Here is a 19,289-nt window from a genome sequence, read left to right as displayed (position 1 = left end):
GGCTTTAAGAAATACTAAAAGAAATCAAGAACAAAAAATGTGGTAGTCAGTAATGGTTACTTTTTTTAAGCAAGGTGTGATCACTCCTTTTTAGATGCAGACTAACGAACAGATCTAATTTGATGCAGGCGTTATTTTTGGGTATGAAAATTTACAGGGTAATTCCATAATTTTTTTCTCAGAATTGAGTGATTCCATAATTTTTCCCCTATGCTTTGTTAAAAAAGTAACCATTACTGACTACCACATTTTTTGTTCTTGATTTCTTTTAGTGTTTCTTAAAGCCAGAAAGTTGCCATTTGAAATGACTTTAGTTTTGTGCCATGTCTGTGATCTGCTTTTTTCTACAAAATTTAAACAACTGACTGATCATCCTCCAAGGTCGGTGATTCCATAATTTTTGCCAGGGGTTGTATATACAGTATATGTATATATATTAGATAGATAGATAGATAGATGATAATGTGTGTAAAGCGCTCCAGAATATGTTAGCGCTATATAAAAATTAAGATTATTATTATTATTATTATTATTGAAGAAAAAGCTGGTAATTCATCTGCCATGTTCTGAAAAATCAGCCAACAGGATAGAAGAGATGGATTACATACAGTAAATACAAATTGAATAGGTAGATATAAAGATGTCAGTGACAAATACAATTAGTACAGTGTGTGCAAATTACTGGACATGTATTTAATAAAAGATTATTTTTCAGAAACAAATGGCGTGGACTCCTATGCAATTTTCGTAACCAGCAGAGGGAAAGCCAACGGCTAGGGGCAGATGTTTATAGCCTGGGAAGGGGGTAATACCAATGGAGCTTCCAAGGCTATTAATATCAGCTCACAGCTGTATAATAAAAATTATTATTATTATTTATTATTATAGCGTCATTTATTCCATGGCGCTTTACATGTGAGGAGGGGCATACATAATAAAAACAAGTACAATAATATTAAACAATACAAGTTACAATTGGTACAGGAGGAGAGAGGACCCTGCCCGCGAGGGCTCACAATCTACAAGGGATGGGTGAGGATACAATAGGTGAGGGTAGAGCTGGTTGTGCAGCGGTTTGGTTGATCGGCAGATGTCTGCATAGCCTTCACTGGCTATTAAAATGGGGGACCCCCCAAAAAATGATGTAGGGTCCCCCTATAATTAATAACCAGCAAAGGCTATGTAGACATCTGCGGGCTGATATTAAAGCCTAGGAAGGGGCCATGGATACTGGCACCTCAGGCTAAAAACATCAGCCCTCAGCCGCCTCAGAAAAGGTGCATCTTAAGATGCGCCAATTCTGGCACTGTAGCAGTGGCAAGTGGGGTGATAGTTGGTGAGGTTGGTGTCACCATCAGGTGACATCAAGTCCCGAGGTTAGTATTGGAGAGGCATCAATAAGACGCCCCCATTAATAACCCCATAGTCACATTATAAGAAAACACAGCCACCCAGAAAAAGTCCTTTGATGAAAGAATGACACAGACTCCTTTAATATTCTTAATTAAACCATACTTATGACCTTGCCCATCCCCCGATGCCCTCTTCATCTGCAAAAGAGGTATACCCCCCACCCAAACAACAGTATTTCTCACATTTTTGCATAGATGCTTTTAATCTATTTGTCCCACGACGGGTCCAGCTCTGTTACAGCTATATAGAAGACTGCATGATGCGACCATGCAGCCTGTCATCCAGCAGACACACTGAGCACCGTGTGTTCAGTGTTTCTGTGTGAACTGCTATTCCCTGTCTGAGGGCACTGCGAGCATGAGAAAGTTCTCCTGCTCACAGTGCAGTCTGACAGGTCCCGGGAGTTCACAGCCAGTGAACTCACTTCACCTTCAGATGTCAGAATAAAAGATAAATAGTTTACAACCCGGAACGGTGCTAATGCTACCGGCCGGACTGTAAACCTCGAAGGAATGAATGAAAAGCTGCTTGTGCAACCTCCCAGCCTGACCGGACATGAACTCATTAGCATGGGAAAGTTTCTGAACATTTTTCCATGCTGTCAAGTTCACCGCGTCAGGCAGGGAGACTGCACAGTCTCATTGACTACCACTGACGTCCACTTAGGCTGCTCTGAATCCCCGCCTGACGAGGTGAACTTGACAGCGTGGGAAAATCCAGGTTGTAAACTATTTAACCCTTTGAGATGGATTGCAGTGTGGGACTTGACTGTACGGCGGACAGGTATGGGATAGTGTCGCTTTTTTATTTTGCATTTTTTTACAGAAGAATGAGGGCTTCGCTTGGATTGAGAATGCAATAAAGATGTTAAACCTGTGTGTTTCATTATTTCATTTAAAGACTTTATTCTTAATGTGTGTGTGTATGTTTAACCCTTTCATATTATTGGATTAATAATGTACAGGTGTCTTATTGACACTTCTCCATTATTAACCAGGCTTAATTTAACCTTACAAGAGCAAGGTGACATTAGCCCCTTATTACCCCATATGCCACTGTCACAGAGCATTGTGTTGTGAATTCAGCTTTTGGGCTCCCTCCGGTGGTTGTAGAGGGTAATGCAGTTGTGCCTGGAATGCAGGATTGGACAGGGTAGTATCTACTAATTGCAAAACTGACTGGGATATATACCTTTGCAGGACTCTTTAGTCCCTGCCAGTTGTCCATTGTTTTTGGAGGATTCACTTCCCTGCTGGTCTCTCCAGTTTGCTGTGCTTTTCTACAAAGATAAGTCCTGGCTTTGTTTTTGCTGTCCACCTGCTGTGGACCTTATAGTTCTGTGCATATTCATGTTTTTGTCTTGTCCAGCTTTGTCTGTGAAGGATTTTTTGCAGCCAAGCTGTGTCTCTGGAGATGCAGATATACCCTCCATGTCTTTAGTCAGATGTGGTGATTTGTATTTTCTGTGGTGGATATTTTCTAGTGTTTTAATACTGACCGCATAGTACTCTGTTCTATTCTTTCTTTTTAGCTAGTATGGCCTCCTATGCTAAAATCTGATTTCATATCTGCGTATGTTATTTCCCTCTCCTCTCACAGTCAATATTTGTGGGGGGCTATCTATCCTTTGGGGATTTTCTCTGAGGCAAGATAGGTTTCCTGTTTCTGTCTTTAGGGGAAGTTGGAACTTAGGCTGTGTCGAGGGGTCTAGGGAGTGTTAGGTACCCCCCACGGCTGCTTCTAGTTGCGCTGCTAGGTTCAGGGTTTGCGGTCAGTACAGGGACCACCTTCTCCAGAGTCCGTCTCATGCTGCTCCTAGGCCACCAGATCATAACAGCAATGGGAAGAAAGAGGCTAAGTGCTAGAATAGGCGCATCTTACAGATGCAAAAGGTGGCTACTTTGAAGAACCTAAAATATAAGACATAATTTTAGTAGTTTCATGCTTTTTTGTTAAGTATATAATTCCACATGTGTTAATTCATAGTTTTGATGCCTTCAGTGTGAATGTACAATTTTCATAGTCATGAAAATACAGAAACATCTTTAAATGAGAAGGTGTGTCCAAACTTTTGGTCTGTACTGTATATATATATATATACATACATATATATAGTATATATAGAGTGTATATATGTTTTCATGAATATTTGAGTCCATGGATCTATTCTTTGTCCGTTTTGTAAGCTGGCGAGAAAATCTCGCCATACGGATACCATACAGATGTCACACGGATGCTTAGATGCAACAAAATTGCATCCTCGCATTGCACATGGATAACATATGGATCACTGTTCAGGGAACATTTGTGCGATTCTTGGTAGTGAAAAATGGACCAATATTTTATACGTTATGTGTGACTCCGGCCTTAGGGTTCACTCACACTAATGTATAAATCAGACTATAACAATCTGAAAAAAAATCAACTTGCACTTGAACCAATGTTATTCAATAAGGTAGTGCAGATCTGCATAATTTTTCTTATCTGTATTTGGCATGAGAAAAAAGCAGCATGCTTAAATTTCACTCTGAAATCCATACAGTGCGAGAAAAAAATCACATACAGACCATCAGTATGGAATCCGAATTTTACAGATAGTGCTCATTTCCACTTGCGATGAAATTGGCTGAATGCATTCAGACCAATGTTATTCTATCATTGTGTGTTTATCTGCAATTTTTTTTTACATCTCAGGTCAGGTCACGATTGGACTGGAAAAAAATCGCAGCATGATGTGATTGTAATCAGAAATCGGATAGCATTCTGCAATAGAAGTCAATGGGTGCGAGAAAAAAATCGCATAGCACTCGAACCGTGCTGTCCGATTTTTACACACCGATGTCCTTTGAAAAGCCACAATTCAGCAGTCGCATACAGTAAAATTACAGCGGAACTCGACAGGAAAGAATAGATATATTACATACAGTTTACACAGATAGAATAGATAGATAGATATAAAGATGTTGGTGACATATACAATTAGTACAGTGTGTGTGCAACTTGCTGTACATGTATTTAATCATTAAAAGCAAATTTTTCAGACAAAAATGGCGCAGACATAATTTTTTTAACCAGCAGATGGAAACCAGATGGTTGTGGGCAGATGTTTATAGCTTTGGAAAGGGGTAATAACCATGGAGCTACCCAGGCTATTAATATCAGCTCACAGATGTATATTTAGCCTCTACTAGCTATTAAAATGGGAGACCCCTCAAAAAAATTATGTAGGGTCCACCTGTAATTAATCACCAGCTGGTTAGATAGGTAGACAGCCGTGGGCTGCCAAGTCGGCATGAGAAAATAATCATAGATGTAAGTTGCCCTATATTATAACTCTGGGCTGAGTGCCAGATGTGTTATCATATAGTACTCAGCTGTGTTATAGGTTAGTGTGACTATGGCCTTATTCTGTGTTTGTACGCTGCAAATTTCCACTTCTCCTGTCCTGTCTACCGGGTATGATTCTCAGTATGTGAATTTTTCTGTATTTACACACTGCATAGTACCACGTCTCCTGTCCTGTATACTGGGTGTAATTCTCAGTACCTTTAATTCCTCCATGTATACACTGCACAGTACCACTTCCCCTGCGCTGTCACATGCTGACTAGTCTTTCATCTGTTAGAATAAGTGTGAAGGGTTAAACTAAGAAAAATTAAAGCAGGCTTCATTTTGTGCTTTTTGACTCCATCTTGATGTTTTAAGATACATTTTTGTTACTAGGTAAAAGTTCATAGTTGTTATGAGACCTTGATTATTCCAGCCTGAACAAGATATGACACTGAGGGTGTATTGTTCTATGAGACCTTGACATACAGGCTGTTCCTGCATTGTTATAGGTTAAGAACTGTGAGCGTGTTCTTATGTTGATTGGTTGAAGCTTAATTTCTAAAATTATGAAAAGTGCGACACAATAAACGGGGCTTAGAGATCTGCTCAATCCCCCCAAACAGAGACACACGTCTCTGTCTTGCCATTTTCACTTGCCGGCAACGCCCTGTGGATCAATTTGAAAATCACTGTCAACCCTGAAGGGTAACTTCAGATTCTCCCTCAACATAAGTTTGCAAATTGCTAGCATGTGGTTACCTGGCAGCTTACCCACTTAGACAATAGTGACAATTTGTGCAACAGACACGTTCTTTGTTAGAAGTCTGAAGATTTTTCAGTTTAGGCTGTACAAATCCCTGTAAGGCCGGGTAACCAATGTTAAAGATAGGTACGCAGGACACATGTAAAAGTATGCGGAAGTAGGCAGGGCTTAACAGAGGTCACAGCCCTCTGCAAAGCCCCCGAACGTTAATGTGAACTTAGCCTAAGAGACACAGCCTGCACAGGGTAAAAATTTCTAATATGCAGGATATAAATTTGCCAGAAATTGTTTTATGCCTCATATACAGTACACATAACAGCTTATTCTGAAATGTTACATGAAATTATCTAAGAAAAAAAAGAAAGTATCTTTTCTTGAGAGTATAGTTACTCTTTATATATTAAACTTTTTTAGCCTTTTGGGGTTTTCATTCAATTTTTGTTACACAGTTTCTGAATAACTGTGCATGTTTAAAAAATATAAGTTAAATGAAATTGCCGGAGTTTGCTTAAACTGTATTCATTTACTTTGCATTACTGAAGCAAGTGTACCAAACGGAATAAAGCAAACACCACATGTTTGCTAAACATTTCCATATCTCTGTGGAAGCTTTTGGTCTGTTTGGAGACTGACATTCACACCAGTGTACGTTGCTTCATGCTGCTAAACTAAATCCAATGTAATCTTTGCTGAACAGGCTTTTTCTTAAATGCAAACTGTGTCAGTCATTAGAGAGACATTTTTTCCAGTTCCAAAACACCAGAAGGTCATACAAATTAGTACCAGCAGGAAACATTTTATACAAGTAAATAGCATTTTTTGAGGGTTTAATATTGAAATGCGAATTATTGAACTGATTGACAGTAAGTATACATACATTAAAAAATGATATACTCCCATGCACCACTCCGTAGTCTATGCTGTCTTGATACAACTCTCCTTAAAGCTGTCAAATCAAACAAGATCTTGCATCCAAGGCGCCAGATATTCTCCTCCGATAAATCACTTTATTGATTACAGCAAACACAGAGCAGATAACATGACACGTTTCAGCTGCATAGGGCCTTTTTCAAAACAAGGGGGGACATCAATTGCTTGAGAAAAGCCTTATGTGGCTGAAACGTTGCATGTCATCTGCTCTGTGTATACAGTGATTTATTGTAGGACAACATCTGGTGCCTTGCATTTTCGACCAAGTAATTATATATATATATGGCTGCAAGGGCTTTATCAGCAACAAACTCAGACTTACTCAAGTTTATCTTCAATCAGTTTAGTGATAATCATAATTCCATGTCTAATTACCACAGAACATGTTTTCTTGAGCACACCATATGCAATTTTCATTAATTTTGTAATATTTTGTTACTTATCTCATTCTTATAGTATCTTGTATCAAACTGCACTAAAGCTCAGAGATGTACAATTTTATCAGTTGTCATAGGAAACTGCCCTCAATCTTGTTGACTTAGAAAGCCATCGATGCTTAGATAAATTCCTATATTTTTGAGGGATAGTTAGTTTTTTCTTTTTAAAATTAGTGTTTGAAAATAATTTTGTGAACATAATATTTTTTACATTAACAGAACTAGCTATAAGCAGATATTGAGTTAGCAAAAGATGCTTAAAGATGTTAAGTTAGAAGTCTGCAGTTTTTAATGCACCATAAATCTATCCTATATAAATATAAAAACCTTTTAATAACCATAAAAGGTAGATTTAAAGGAGTAGTCCGGACTAATGGCACTAATCATGTAAAGCAGGGGTGGGGAGCCTCAGACCCTATGGCCATTTACGGCCATCAATGACCTTTTATCAGGCCCCCAAGCAGATTCTCAGGGATAACATTCTTGGGCAGGGAGCTGTATTCTGATTACCACCAGCTCATTAATTTTTTCTTGCTCTGTTAGCACACACATATAGTGTTCACTACTGAACACTGAAGGGCATGCAATGAAAGATTATGTCCTGAAACCAGTGCCAGAGTCTGGATGTACTTTGTGGGTGGAGTTTGTGTAGCCCCCAAAGGATGGTATAAATATCCAAATGGCCCTTGGCAGAAAAAAGATTCCCCACCACTGGTGTAAAGACTGCAGAAAATAGCTCAGTGGATAGCACTGTAGCCTTGCAGCGCTGGGGTCCTGGAATCAAATCCCACCAAGGACAACATCTACAAGGAGTTTCTATGTTCTCCCTGTGCTTCTTCTGGGTTCTCCGGTTTCCTCTCACATGTCAATGTTAACAATGATAAATGTAAGGTTATACACATGGGAAGAAGGAATCAATATCACCATTACACACTGAACGGGAAACCACTGGGTAAATCTGACAGGGAGAAGGACTTGGGGATCCTAGTTAATGATAAACTTACCTGGAGCAGCCAGTGCCAGGCACTAGCTGCCAAGGCAAACAGGATCATGGGGTGCATTAAAAGAGGTCTGGATACACATGATGAGAGCATTATACTGCCTCTGTACAAATCCCTAGTTAGACCGCACATGGAGTACTGTGTCCAGTTTTGGGCACCGGTGCTCAGGAAGGATATAATGGAACTAGAGAGAGTACAAAGGAGGGCAACAAAATTAATAAAGGGGATGGGAGAACTACAATACCCAGATAGATTAGCGAAATTAGGATTATTTAGTCTAGAAAAAAGACGACTGAGGGGCGATCTAATAACCATGTATAAGTATATAAGGGGACAATACAAATATCTCGCTGAGGATCTGTTTATACCAAGGAAGGTGACGGGCACAAGGGGGCATTCTTTGCGTCTGGAGGAGAGAAGGTTTTTCCACCAACATAGAAGAGGATTCTTTACTGTTAGGGCAGTGAGAATCTGGAATTGCTTGCCTGAGGAGGTGGTGATGGCGAACTCAGTCGAGGGGTTCAAGAGAGGCCTGGATGTCTTCCTGGAGCAGAACAATATTGTATCATACAATTATTAGGTTCTGTAGAAGGACGTAGATCTGGGGATTTATTATGATGGAATATACAGTAGGCTGAACTGGATGGACAAATGTCTTTTTTCGGCCTTACTAACTATGTTACTATGTTACTATGTCAAAGATTAACACTGAATGGGAATTTAGATTGTAAGTCCCAAGGGGGACAGTGATTATGGATATATGTGGAAATAATGATGCTATTTAAGCAAGCAAATACATTTTGTTTCTTCTGTAAGATAACAAACCAAACAATAGTTACTATTGTTGCCATTGCTGCTCCCCTCTGTTTTTCCCACTAGTGTTTGTTCACAGGACTGCAGCTGAGATCTTCTGTCTACATCATGCGACTGCTGCAGCCATGCAATGAGCACAGTGGGTATGTTGAGGTAGATGACTGAAGTTTTAGTTGCAAGTTCATTGGAGCATGTAAAAGTACATCTAGCTATCTAGTCCTTACCACTTATTCCACACCCAACATTTGGCTCCTATGTTTGATTGACAGTTCAGTCCAGCCTCTGTCATTGGCATCATCATCAAAAACACACCCAAGCAAGTCAGTGTGTGAGTCCAGCAGATGACAGCGGCTGAGTTAACCTCGCAAACACAGTGTTAGGGACCGGCGGAACGCAGCAAGTATAGATGGAATGAAACTAGGTGCGTTCGCAGTCCGAGGTCCACCGTGCAGGTAAAGACCCTGCTGCTAGTAAGATGGACTATATGGCGGTACTAAGTATACACACATGGGTTAACTTCACCCTGCGTGAAGGAAGCGATCCTGTTGCGTCACAGGACCGCAGTACCGCACATAGATCGCGAGCAAGAAGTCAGCGAACTCAACCCCTACTCAGGATAGAAGTCCGATTAGACACTTGCTGGCACAACACCGCAACTGGGTGTGTAAGGAAACTAATAAATAGAATATAAAGGCACGAGAGTGCGTGTGGTGCCGCACTGACGGACGCCACTAACCACCCAGGCTTGGGTAAGGAAAGCGCAGAGGAAGCGCACGGCGCCGTACTGGCGGACACAGCAACTGGACGCTGTCATGTGTGTTACGTGCAGATGGCTAGTCGGGCGCTAGATAGCTACCATCATCCGCGAGCAGTCAACAACACTAGGGAGGGATACTTAGGAGCTTTCATCCTTCGACATACATCCATCTACACACACACATTATCAAGACAATACTAGCGCATGGCCGTGCGGTCATGCGCAGTTTATATAGTTGCAGCACAGGAAGCTGCTACAGAAGTTTTGCCCTTTCAGGACCTGCCAGGAGGACCAATGGGATGTGCTGCAGTACCTGAGCATGTGACCCTCGATCTCCAACGGGAGATCTTGCCCTGGGCATGCTCAGTGTGTGCAAATAAGGACTTAGTCCCAGAGAAGCTCGCTCGCCACAGATCAGTGCAGGGTACAACAGGAGAGCCAGAAAAGGCAGCAGTAACCCTCTGCACAGAATCAGTCCCAGCGAGACGCTGGGAGCGACGCCTCCGCTGAGCAGAGCCCACTGCGGCTGAAGCAGAATGGGAGACCGCAGCAGACACGGATCGAGATTCCCCCTGTGCAGCAGAGGAAACTCGACTCCTAACATTACGCCCCCTCCTAGGGCCCCCCCCTTCTGGGGCCTCGCTACATTCGAAGGCAGCAATAAGCTGCGGAGCCCGAATGTGCTCAGCAGGCTCCCAGGACCTATCCTCAGGACCGTAACCCTTCCAGTCCACCCAAAAAAATTTTTTGCCACGTACCACCTTGCACCCCAAGATAGCGTTCACCTCGAAATCGTCCGTAGACGAACCCGATGTCCCGGCAGATGACTCAGAAAACCGGGACATGTATACGGGCTTAAGGAGGGACACATGAAAGGTGTCGGTGATGCCAAGGCGTGGAGGAAGGGCCAGACGGTAGACCACAGGATTAACCTGTTCAAGGACCTTGAAGGGACCCAAGTAGCGAGGAGCAAATTTAGTGGACTAAACTCGCAGCCTGATGTTACGGGCGGAGAGCCACACCAAGTCGCCAGGAGCAAAGGTCGGGGCGGGGCGCCGATGAGCATCGGCGGAGGACCTCATTCTCTCCTTAGAGGCCCGAATGGCATCCTGAGTGCGGTCCCAAATATCCCGTGCCTCCACAGCCCAGTCTGCCACCCTGGAGTCTGCGGAAGACACGGGCATAGGCACAGGTACCCGTGGATGCTGACCATAGTTGAGGAGGAATGGAGTTTGTCCAGTGGAGTCGGCTACGGCGTTGTTCAGCGCAAACTCTGCCCATAATAGCTAGGATGCCCAGTCATCCTGCCTGGCTGAAACAAAATGTCGCAGGTATGTGACCAAGGTCTGGTTGGCCCTCTCTACCAACCCATTCGTCTCGGGATGATAAGCGGAAGAGAGATTCAACTCAATACTGAGAAGACGACACAGCTCTCTCCAGAACCAAGACGCAAACTGGGGACCCCAGTCACTGACAATTTTGTCAGGCATACCATGTAGGCGGAAGATGTGCTTAATGAACAACGCAGCCAAGGCCCGTGCAGAAGGTAACCGTGGTAGCGGCACCAAATGCACCATTTTCGAGAAATGATCGGTGATGACCCAAATGATGGTACAGCCGCGAGACTTGGGCAAACCCACGACAAAGTCCATCCCGACCATCTCCCAGGGCCTATCTGCCACCGGCAAGGGATAGAGCAACCCAGCTGGCCTTTGACGCGGAGATTTATTTTTGGCGCAGGAGACACACGCCAGAATATAATCCCTGACATCCCGGACCATATGTGGCCACCAGTACGTCCTCGCCAGTAGCTCAGATGTCCTCTTTGTCCCAAAGTGTCCACCCACCCTGGACGAATGAGCCCAAGAGAGAACCTCCGGTCGCAAATTAATGGGCACAAAAGTCTTGCCCGGAGGCACAGACTCCAGCGAAACCGGCGCTACGGTTCTCAGGCTCTCAGAAGGGACAATAAGCCGAGGCTCCTCTTCCTCCTCTTCAGTTGACATAAGGGAGCGAGAGAGAGCGTCAGCACGAATATTCTTCTCCCCGGCGAGAAAATGAAGAGAAAAGTGGAACCGGGAAAAGAACAAGGACCATCTGGCTTGGCGAGAATTTAGCCGCTGGGCTGTTTGTAAGTAGACCAAATTTTTGTGGTCCGTGTAAACCTGGAAGGGAAACCGCGCACCTTCCAGAAGATGTCTCCACTCTGAAAAGGCCAACTTCATTGCTAGCAGCTCCCTATCCCCGATGGAGTAGTTTCTCTCCGCTGGCGAGAAGGTCTTAGAGAAGAAGAAGCATGGATGCTTCCGACCTTGAGCATCCTTCTGATAGAGGACTGCTCCAGCACCAACGGATGAGGCATCCACCTCCATTAGGAACGGCTTATCCACATCGGGACGATGTAAGATGGGAGCGCTAGCAAAGTGGGACTTAATAGAAGTGAAGGCCTTGGAGACCTCTTCCGACAACAATTTAGGATTCGCTCCCTTCTTGGTGAGGGCCACCAAGGGAGCTACCAGAGTTGAGAAGTGGGGAATGAACTGGCGGTAATAGTTAATGAACCCCATAAAGCGCTGCACCGCTTTAAGAGAATGGGGCTCTTGCCAGTCCATCACAGCCTGTAGTTTGGCAGGATCCATAGCCAATCCCTGGGCGGAGATGATATAGCCCAGGAACGGTAAAGACTCCTGCTCAAACATACACTTCTCCAACTTAGCGTAAAGAGAGTTTGCCCGTAGGAGGTCGAAGACTCTGCCAACATCTCTCCGGTGGGAGTCAATATCTGGAGAAAAGATGAGAATATCATCCAGATAGACTACAACTGAGGTGGAAAGCATATCCCGGAAAATGTCGTTGACAAAGTCTTGAAAAACGGCTGGGGCATTACAGAGCCCGAAGGGCATCACCAGATACTCATAGTGCCCATCTCTGGTGTTAAACGCCGTTTTCCATTCGTCCCCCTCACGGATGCGAATCAAGTTGTAAGCACCCCGCAGATCTAGTTTAGTAAACACTCTAGCTCCCCGAAGCCTATCGAAGAGCTCGGATATCAAGGGCAAAGGATACTTGTTCTTAACGGTGATAGCGTTAAGACCCCTGTAGTCTATGCATGGAAGTAGTTCCCCATTCTTCTTCTGCACGAAGAAGAACCCTGCCCCAGCAGGTGACACTGACTTCCTGATAAACCCTCTTGCCAGATTCTCTTGAATGTACTGAGACATGGCCTCCATCTCCGGGAGAGATAATGGATAAACTCGACCCCGGGGAGGCTCCGCACCAGGCAAGAGATCGATAGGACAGTCATAGGGGCGATGGGGCGGAAGGGTCTCCGCCGCCTTTTTGGAGAACACGTCTGCGTAAGACCAGTATTGCTTGGGGAGAGAGGATAGATCTGCGGGTACCTCAGTAGTAGCAACCTGAACGCACTCTTGGTGACACCTACCCCCACATGATTCACCCCATCCCAGAATTCTGCCTGAGGACCACTCGATGTGAGGAGAGTGGTACCGTAGCCAAGGTATCCCCAACAGGACCTCATCAATACCCTCAGGAATGATGAGCAGAGAAATAATCTCCTGATGGGATGGCGACATGGACAGAGTAAAAGGGATGGTCTGATGTGTTATCTGTGCGGGGAGTGTCGACCCATTCACCACTCATACCGTTACTGGTTGAGGTAGCATAACCAGGGGTATTGCATGACGTTGGGCGAAGGCAGAAGACATAAAATTGCCCTCCGCCCCAGAATCCACGCAGAGGTCTACCGAGTGGGAGGATGAGCCAAAGGTAATTGTCCCCTTAAAGGACAATTTGGAGGCAAGCGTCGCAGTGTCTAGTGCACCTCCACCTACTACCAATAGACGCTGACATTTCCTCGACCGCTAATGACATCTGGTGGCAAGATGTCCTGACTGTTGGCATACATGGCAACCCTGGAGTGCACGAGCGGTCTGGGACTTAGATCCCGCTCGTGACACCACCTTAGGTTCATGGGCAGCACGGTGGCGCAGTGGTTAGCACTACAGCCTTGCAGCGCTGGGGTCCTGGGTTCTAATCCCACCTAGGACAACATCTGCAAAGAGTTTGTATGTTCTCTCCGTGTTTGCGTGGGTTTCCTCCGGGCACTCCGGTTTCCTCCCACATTCCAAAGACATACTGATAGGGATTCTAGATTGTGAGCCCCATCAGGGACAGTGATGATAATGTGTGCAAAACTGTAAAGCGCTGCGGAATATGTTAGCGCTATATAAAAATAAAGATTATTATTATTATGGAACTCAGGAGCCTGGACTGGAGATTCCAAAGGTTTGGCGAAGGTGGGAGCCAGCCGAAACCTCTGCCTACACTGGGCTCGCTCTAACCTCCGCTCGTGAAAACGGAGGTCAATGCGAGTAGATACTGTTATTAACTCTTCCAGTGTGGCGGGAATCTCCCTAGTTGCCAGAGCATCCTTAACGTGGTCAGCCAGCCCCCTCCAAAATATAGGGATAAGGGCTTTATCCGACCACTCCAGCTCAGATGCTAGAGTGCGGAAGTGGACGGCAAAAAGGCTGACCAAGGACGAGCCCTGAGTCAGTGCCAACAGTTGGAGCACCGTATCATGGGTGACACGAGGTCCTAGAAAGACCTGTTTCAGAGTGCTCAGGAATAACGGAGCACTCTGCACCACATGATCGCCACGCTCCCACAGCGGCGCAGCCCACTGCAACGCCCTGTCCGACAATAAGGAAATTATAAAGCCCACCTTAGCCCGCTCTGTAGGGAAACGAGAGGCCAGAAGCTCGAGATGTATTGAGCACTGACTCATGAAACCCCTACAGGACTTACTTTCACCAGAAAATTTCTCTGGTAGCGGGAGGCGAGATAGCGTCGGTACAGGGGCGGCAGTGGACAAGGTAGCTGCAGCCACACTTGCAGCCTGAACAGCGACAGCAGTAACATCCACAGCTGAGGTTGAACGCTCTAGAGCCACCAACCTTCCCTCCAGCTGCTGGATGTACCGCTGTAGACGCTGATCGTCCGTCATTACTAGCCAGACCTTGGCGCTAGTATTATGTTAGGGACCGGCGGAACGCACCAAGTATAGATGGAATGAAACTAGGTGCGTTCGCAGTCCGAGGTCCACCGTGCAGGTAAAGACCCTGCTGCTAGTAAGACGGACTATATGGCGGTACTAAGTATACACACATGGGTTAACTTCACCCTGCGTGAAGGAAGCGATCCTGTTGCGTCACAGGACTGCAGTACCGCACATAGAGCGCGAGCAAGAAGTCAGCGAACTCAACCCCTACTCAGGATTGAAGTCCGATTAGACACTTGCTGGCACAACACCGCAACTGGGTGTGTAAGGAAACTAATAAATAGAATATAAAGGCACGAGAGTGCGTGCGGTGCCGCACTGACGGACGCCACTAACCACCCAGGCTTGGGTAAGGAAAGCGCAGAGGAAGCGCACGGCGCCGTACAGGCGGACACAGCAACTGGATGCTGTCATGTGTGTTACGTGCAGATGGCTAGTCGGGCGCTAGATAGCTACCATCATCCACGAGCAGTCAACAACACTAGGGAGGGATACTTAGGAGCTTTCATCCTTCGACATACATCCATCTACACACACACATTATCAAGACAATACTAGCGCATGGCCGTGCGGTCATGCGCAGTTTATATAGTTGCAGCACAGGAAGCTGCTACAGAAGTTTTGCCCTTTCAGGACCTGCCAAGAGGACCAATGGGATGTGCTGCAGCACCTGAGCATGTGACCCTCGATCTCCAACGGGAGATCTTGCCCTGGGCATGCTCAGTGTGTGCAAATAAGGACTTAGTCCCAGAGAAGCTCGCTCGCCGCAGATCAGTGCAGGGTACAACAGGAGAGCCAGAAAAGGCAGCAGTAACCCTCTGCACAGATCCAGTCCCAGCGAGACGCTGGGAGCGACGCCTCCGCTGAGCAGAGCCCACTGCGGCCGAAGCAGAATGGGAGACCGCAGCAGACACGGATCGATATTCCCCCTGTGCAGCAGAGGAAACTCGACTCCTAACACACAGGAGCCAGGATTCTGGTGCAAGAGAGGGAATAAGACATGAGGGCTGGAAAAGTGGAAGTGCTTTCATATGCCCAATGCACTTGCAGCTAAATTTGTTAAAACTTAAATGGCAGATTTCTCAGAAATGGCAGGGTGGATTTCTACCAGAAATGTATCACTTTACTTAGGGTAACAGCGTCTTTACAATCATATAAATAATTTTAGTTTTAGGAAGAAATTCCTCTTGTCAGGTTTCTTTAATATGGTATTGCAATCCTGCTCAAACCTATTGTCTCTCCACTCCTGACCTCTACGGATCCATCCAATGTCAATCCCTGTGATTATTTCTTTATTTCTTGTTTTCTTTGTTTGTTTTATATTTTGCCAATATATTCCTGATTTCAAGTTATATTTGTCATAACTTGGACCTAAAGATGAACAGATCTTTTGAAGTTCGAACTCACTGACTTTGACAAATTTTCCCCAAAAATTGATTGATGAGGAATAAATTTACACAAATCTCAATACTAGAAAGCGTGTAATGTCTAGGAAAATACACGTGAGGTAGAAGAGAAAGAGAGAGAACCCAGCTGACCATTAGAGCTTCCACTCTACAGAATAGAGAGAGGAGAGAGAGATGACAATGCTGATCATAAAAATTTACATTCTGTAAGAGGGACATAGAGGAATTCTGTTGACCATAAGAGTTTCCACTCTACAGAATATAGAGAGAGGACAGCTGATTATAAGAGTTACAGTCTACAGGACAGAGAGAGGACTCTGCTGACTATAAGAGTCTTGTTCCAATTTTTGTTTTGCCCATTCTGCAAATTCAGCGCTCCCATCTGGCATCAGTCGAACATCCCTTCGGCAGACATTAGCTACTCACAAATGGCACCCTTATAAAATCCAGCTGCTGCAGCATCTCAACGAGGATGACCCAGATCAGCGCGCTGAATTTGCAGAAAGGGCAAAACAAAAAATGGAACAGGACCCTCAGTTTACACAGAACATTATGTTCAGCAATGAGGAAAACTTTTTTTGGTGGGCCATTTATATGGATACACGTAAATAACATGGGAATGGTGACAGTTTTCTTGCGTAGGGTGTCTTGCATTGAAATCGGCTGCAATGACCCTGGTACTGCGTTCACCAGCCTTCAACACAATTTTTCTCTGCTCCTCACGTGTTAACATCTGCGACATGTCAGTGGCTGTAAACAAAGAGAAACTTGTAAATAACTCATGAAAGTTACGTTAAAACCAAGCACACCATTGTTTTTCCTATGAAATTCTCAATAAGTTTGATGTGTCACATAACCCTCTTCCCATTGGAAAAAATAAAGTTGGATCCAAAATCGTAAACTTCAAAATCGTCGCCATTCCCCATCCCATATACTAATGTGCCACAAACAGGAAGTTGGTATAACCAACCATTCCAATTATATTTAGGTGTATCCATATACATGGGTCACCCTGTAGAACTATCTCTACAGTAAGGCTAACCTGTTAGATTAGATTAGATATAATTTTGTCCACCTATTCAGTATATTTAAATTCATGCACATTTATTTCGTAAACCCACCACTATCTAGCATCACCTATTTTTTCTCTTTTCTTCTCTTTTGTGATTGTAGAGGGAATGTACCATGAGAAAGTGTTTTATCTAGATTGCATCTAACTTGATTTAAAAAGATTGTTCTCTGCTTCTCTTTTGCACTGGAAATCATTTGTTTATTATATTGTGTGAGTGCATTGTAACTCATGCTTTTCAAATATAATTTTATTTCTTATATTTTTAAACCCTTTAAATATTCATATTTAATGGTTGGGCAACATTGAAGAAACAGCAACTATACAATTTTCTACTTTGCTTTTAATTGCTGCATAATTTGCATTTAAAACATTTTAAACAGTTTTAGGAAGCTTTTTAAATCAGATGCCCATGTGGTGACATCGGTGCCATATGTTCTTTATACCATCTAGAATGCTATATTTTCTACTATGTGCTCAGTAAATTAAAGTAATGCCCATGCCACAATGAGGCCACATACAGTAAATGTTTTCCTCTAGATGACTGGGAATTCTTTTTACAGCACTACTGTACTATAACCTGTCAAATCCTTCCAATTCACATACGTTTTATCATATATGTGATACATAAAAATAATTAATGTTATATGCAAATTCTAGACAATTTTTAAAGGAGTATCTTTAAAAAAACAAACAAAACCAAACATATTTAACCCCTTCATGATCAGGGTGAATATATATGTCAATTCTGGATGTAATCCTATTGCTGCATATACATTTAATAGGAGTATACTTGAGACTACAGAACAGGAGAAGAACTTGGCATTCTGATTATAAATAAGCTGAGCAGCAGTACTCAATGTCAAGCAGCAGCTGCAAAAGCAAACAACATTTTAGGGTGAATAAAAGCAGAGATAAAATCCTGTGATACCAGTGTTTTGTTGCCCCTTTATAAATCACTGATGAGGCCACATCTAGAAACTGGGATCCAGTTTTGAATTCCACATTTTAAAAAGGATATTCGGGAAGTTTGAGTCAATTTAAAGGCAGGCAACTAGAATATTACAAGGGATGGAAGGCCTCTCAAATCATGAGAGGTTGTGAAAGTTGGGTTTGTTTAGCTTAGAAAAAAGATTTCTCAGAGGAGATCTCATTTATTTGTATAAATATACAGGTCCTTCTCAAAAAATTAGCATATAGTGTTAAATTTCATTATTTACCATAATGTAATGATTACAATTAAACTTTCATATATTATAGATTCATTATCCACCAACTGAAATTTGTCAGGTCTTTTATTGTTTCAATACTGATGATTTTGGCATACAACTCCTGATAACCCAAAAAACCTGTCTCAATAAATTAGCATATTTCACCCATCCAATCAAATAAAAGTGTTTTTTAATAACAAACAAAAAAAACAACAAATAATAATGTTCAGTTATGCACTCAATACTTGGTCGGGAATCCTTTGGCAGAAATGACTGCTTCAATGCGGCGTGGCATGGAGGCAATCAGCCTGTGACACTGCTGAGATGTTATGGAGGCCCAGGATGCTTCAATAGCGGCCTTAAGCTCATCCAGAGTGTTGGGTCTTGCGTCTCTCAACTTTCTCTTCACAATATCCCACAGATTCTCTATGGGGTTCAGGTCAGGAGAGTTGGCAGGCCAATTGAGCACAGTAATACCATGGTCAGTAAACCATTTACCAGTGGTTTTGGCACTGTGAGCAGGTGCCAGGTCGTGCTGAAAAATGAAATCTTCATCTCCATAAAGCATTTCAGCTGATGGAAGCATGAAGTGCTCCAAAATCTCCTGATAGCTAGCTGCATTGACCCTGCCCTTGATGAAACACAGTGGACCAACACCAGCAGCTGACATGGCACCCCACACCATCACTGACTGTGGGTACTTGACACTGGACTTCAGGCATTTTGGCATTTCCTTCTCCCCAGTCTTCCTCCAGACTCTGGCACCTTGATTTCCGAATGACATGCAAAATTTGCTTTCATCAGAAAAAAGTACTTGGGACCACTTAGCAACAGTCCAGTGCTGCTTCTCTGTAGCCCAGGTCAGGCGCCTCTGCCGCTGTTTATGGTTCAAAAGTGGCTTTACCTGGGGAATGCGGCACCTGTAGCCCATTTCCTGCACACGCCTGTGCACGGTGGCTCTGGATGTTTCCACACCAGACTCAGTCCACTGCTTCCTCAGGTTCCCCAAGGTCTGGAATCGGTCCTTCTCCACAATCTTCCTCAGGGTCCGGTCTCCTCTTCTCGTTGTACAGCGTTTT

The sequence above is a fragment of the Ranitomeya imitator genome, chromosome 6, assembly GCF_032444005.1.
Source record: "Ranitomeya imitator isolate aRanImi1 chromosome 6, aRanImi1.pri, whole genome shotgun sequence".
NCBI lineage: Eukaryota > Metazoa > Chordata > Amphibia > Anura > Dendrobatidae > Ranitomeya > Ranitomeya imitator.
The sequence above is the reverse complement of the archived record's forward strand: the minus strand, read 5'-3'. Positions refer to the sequence as shown.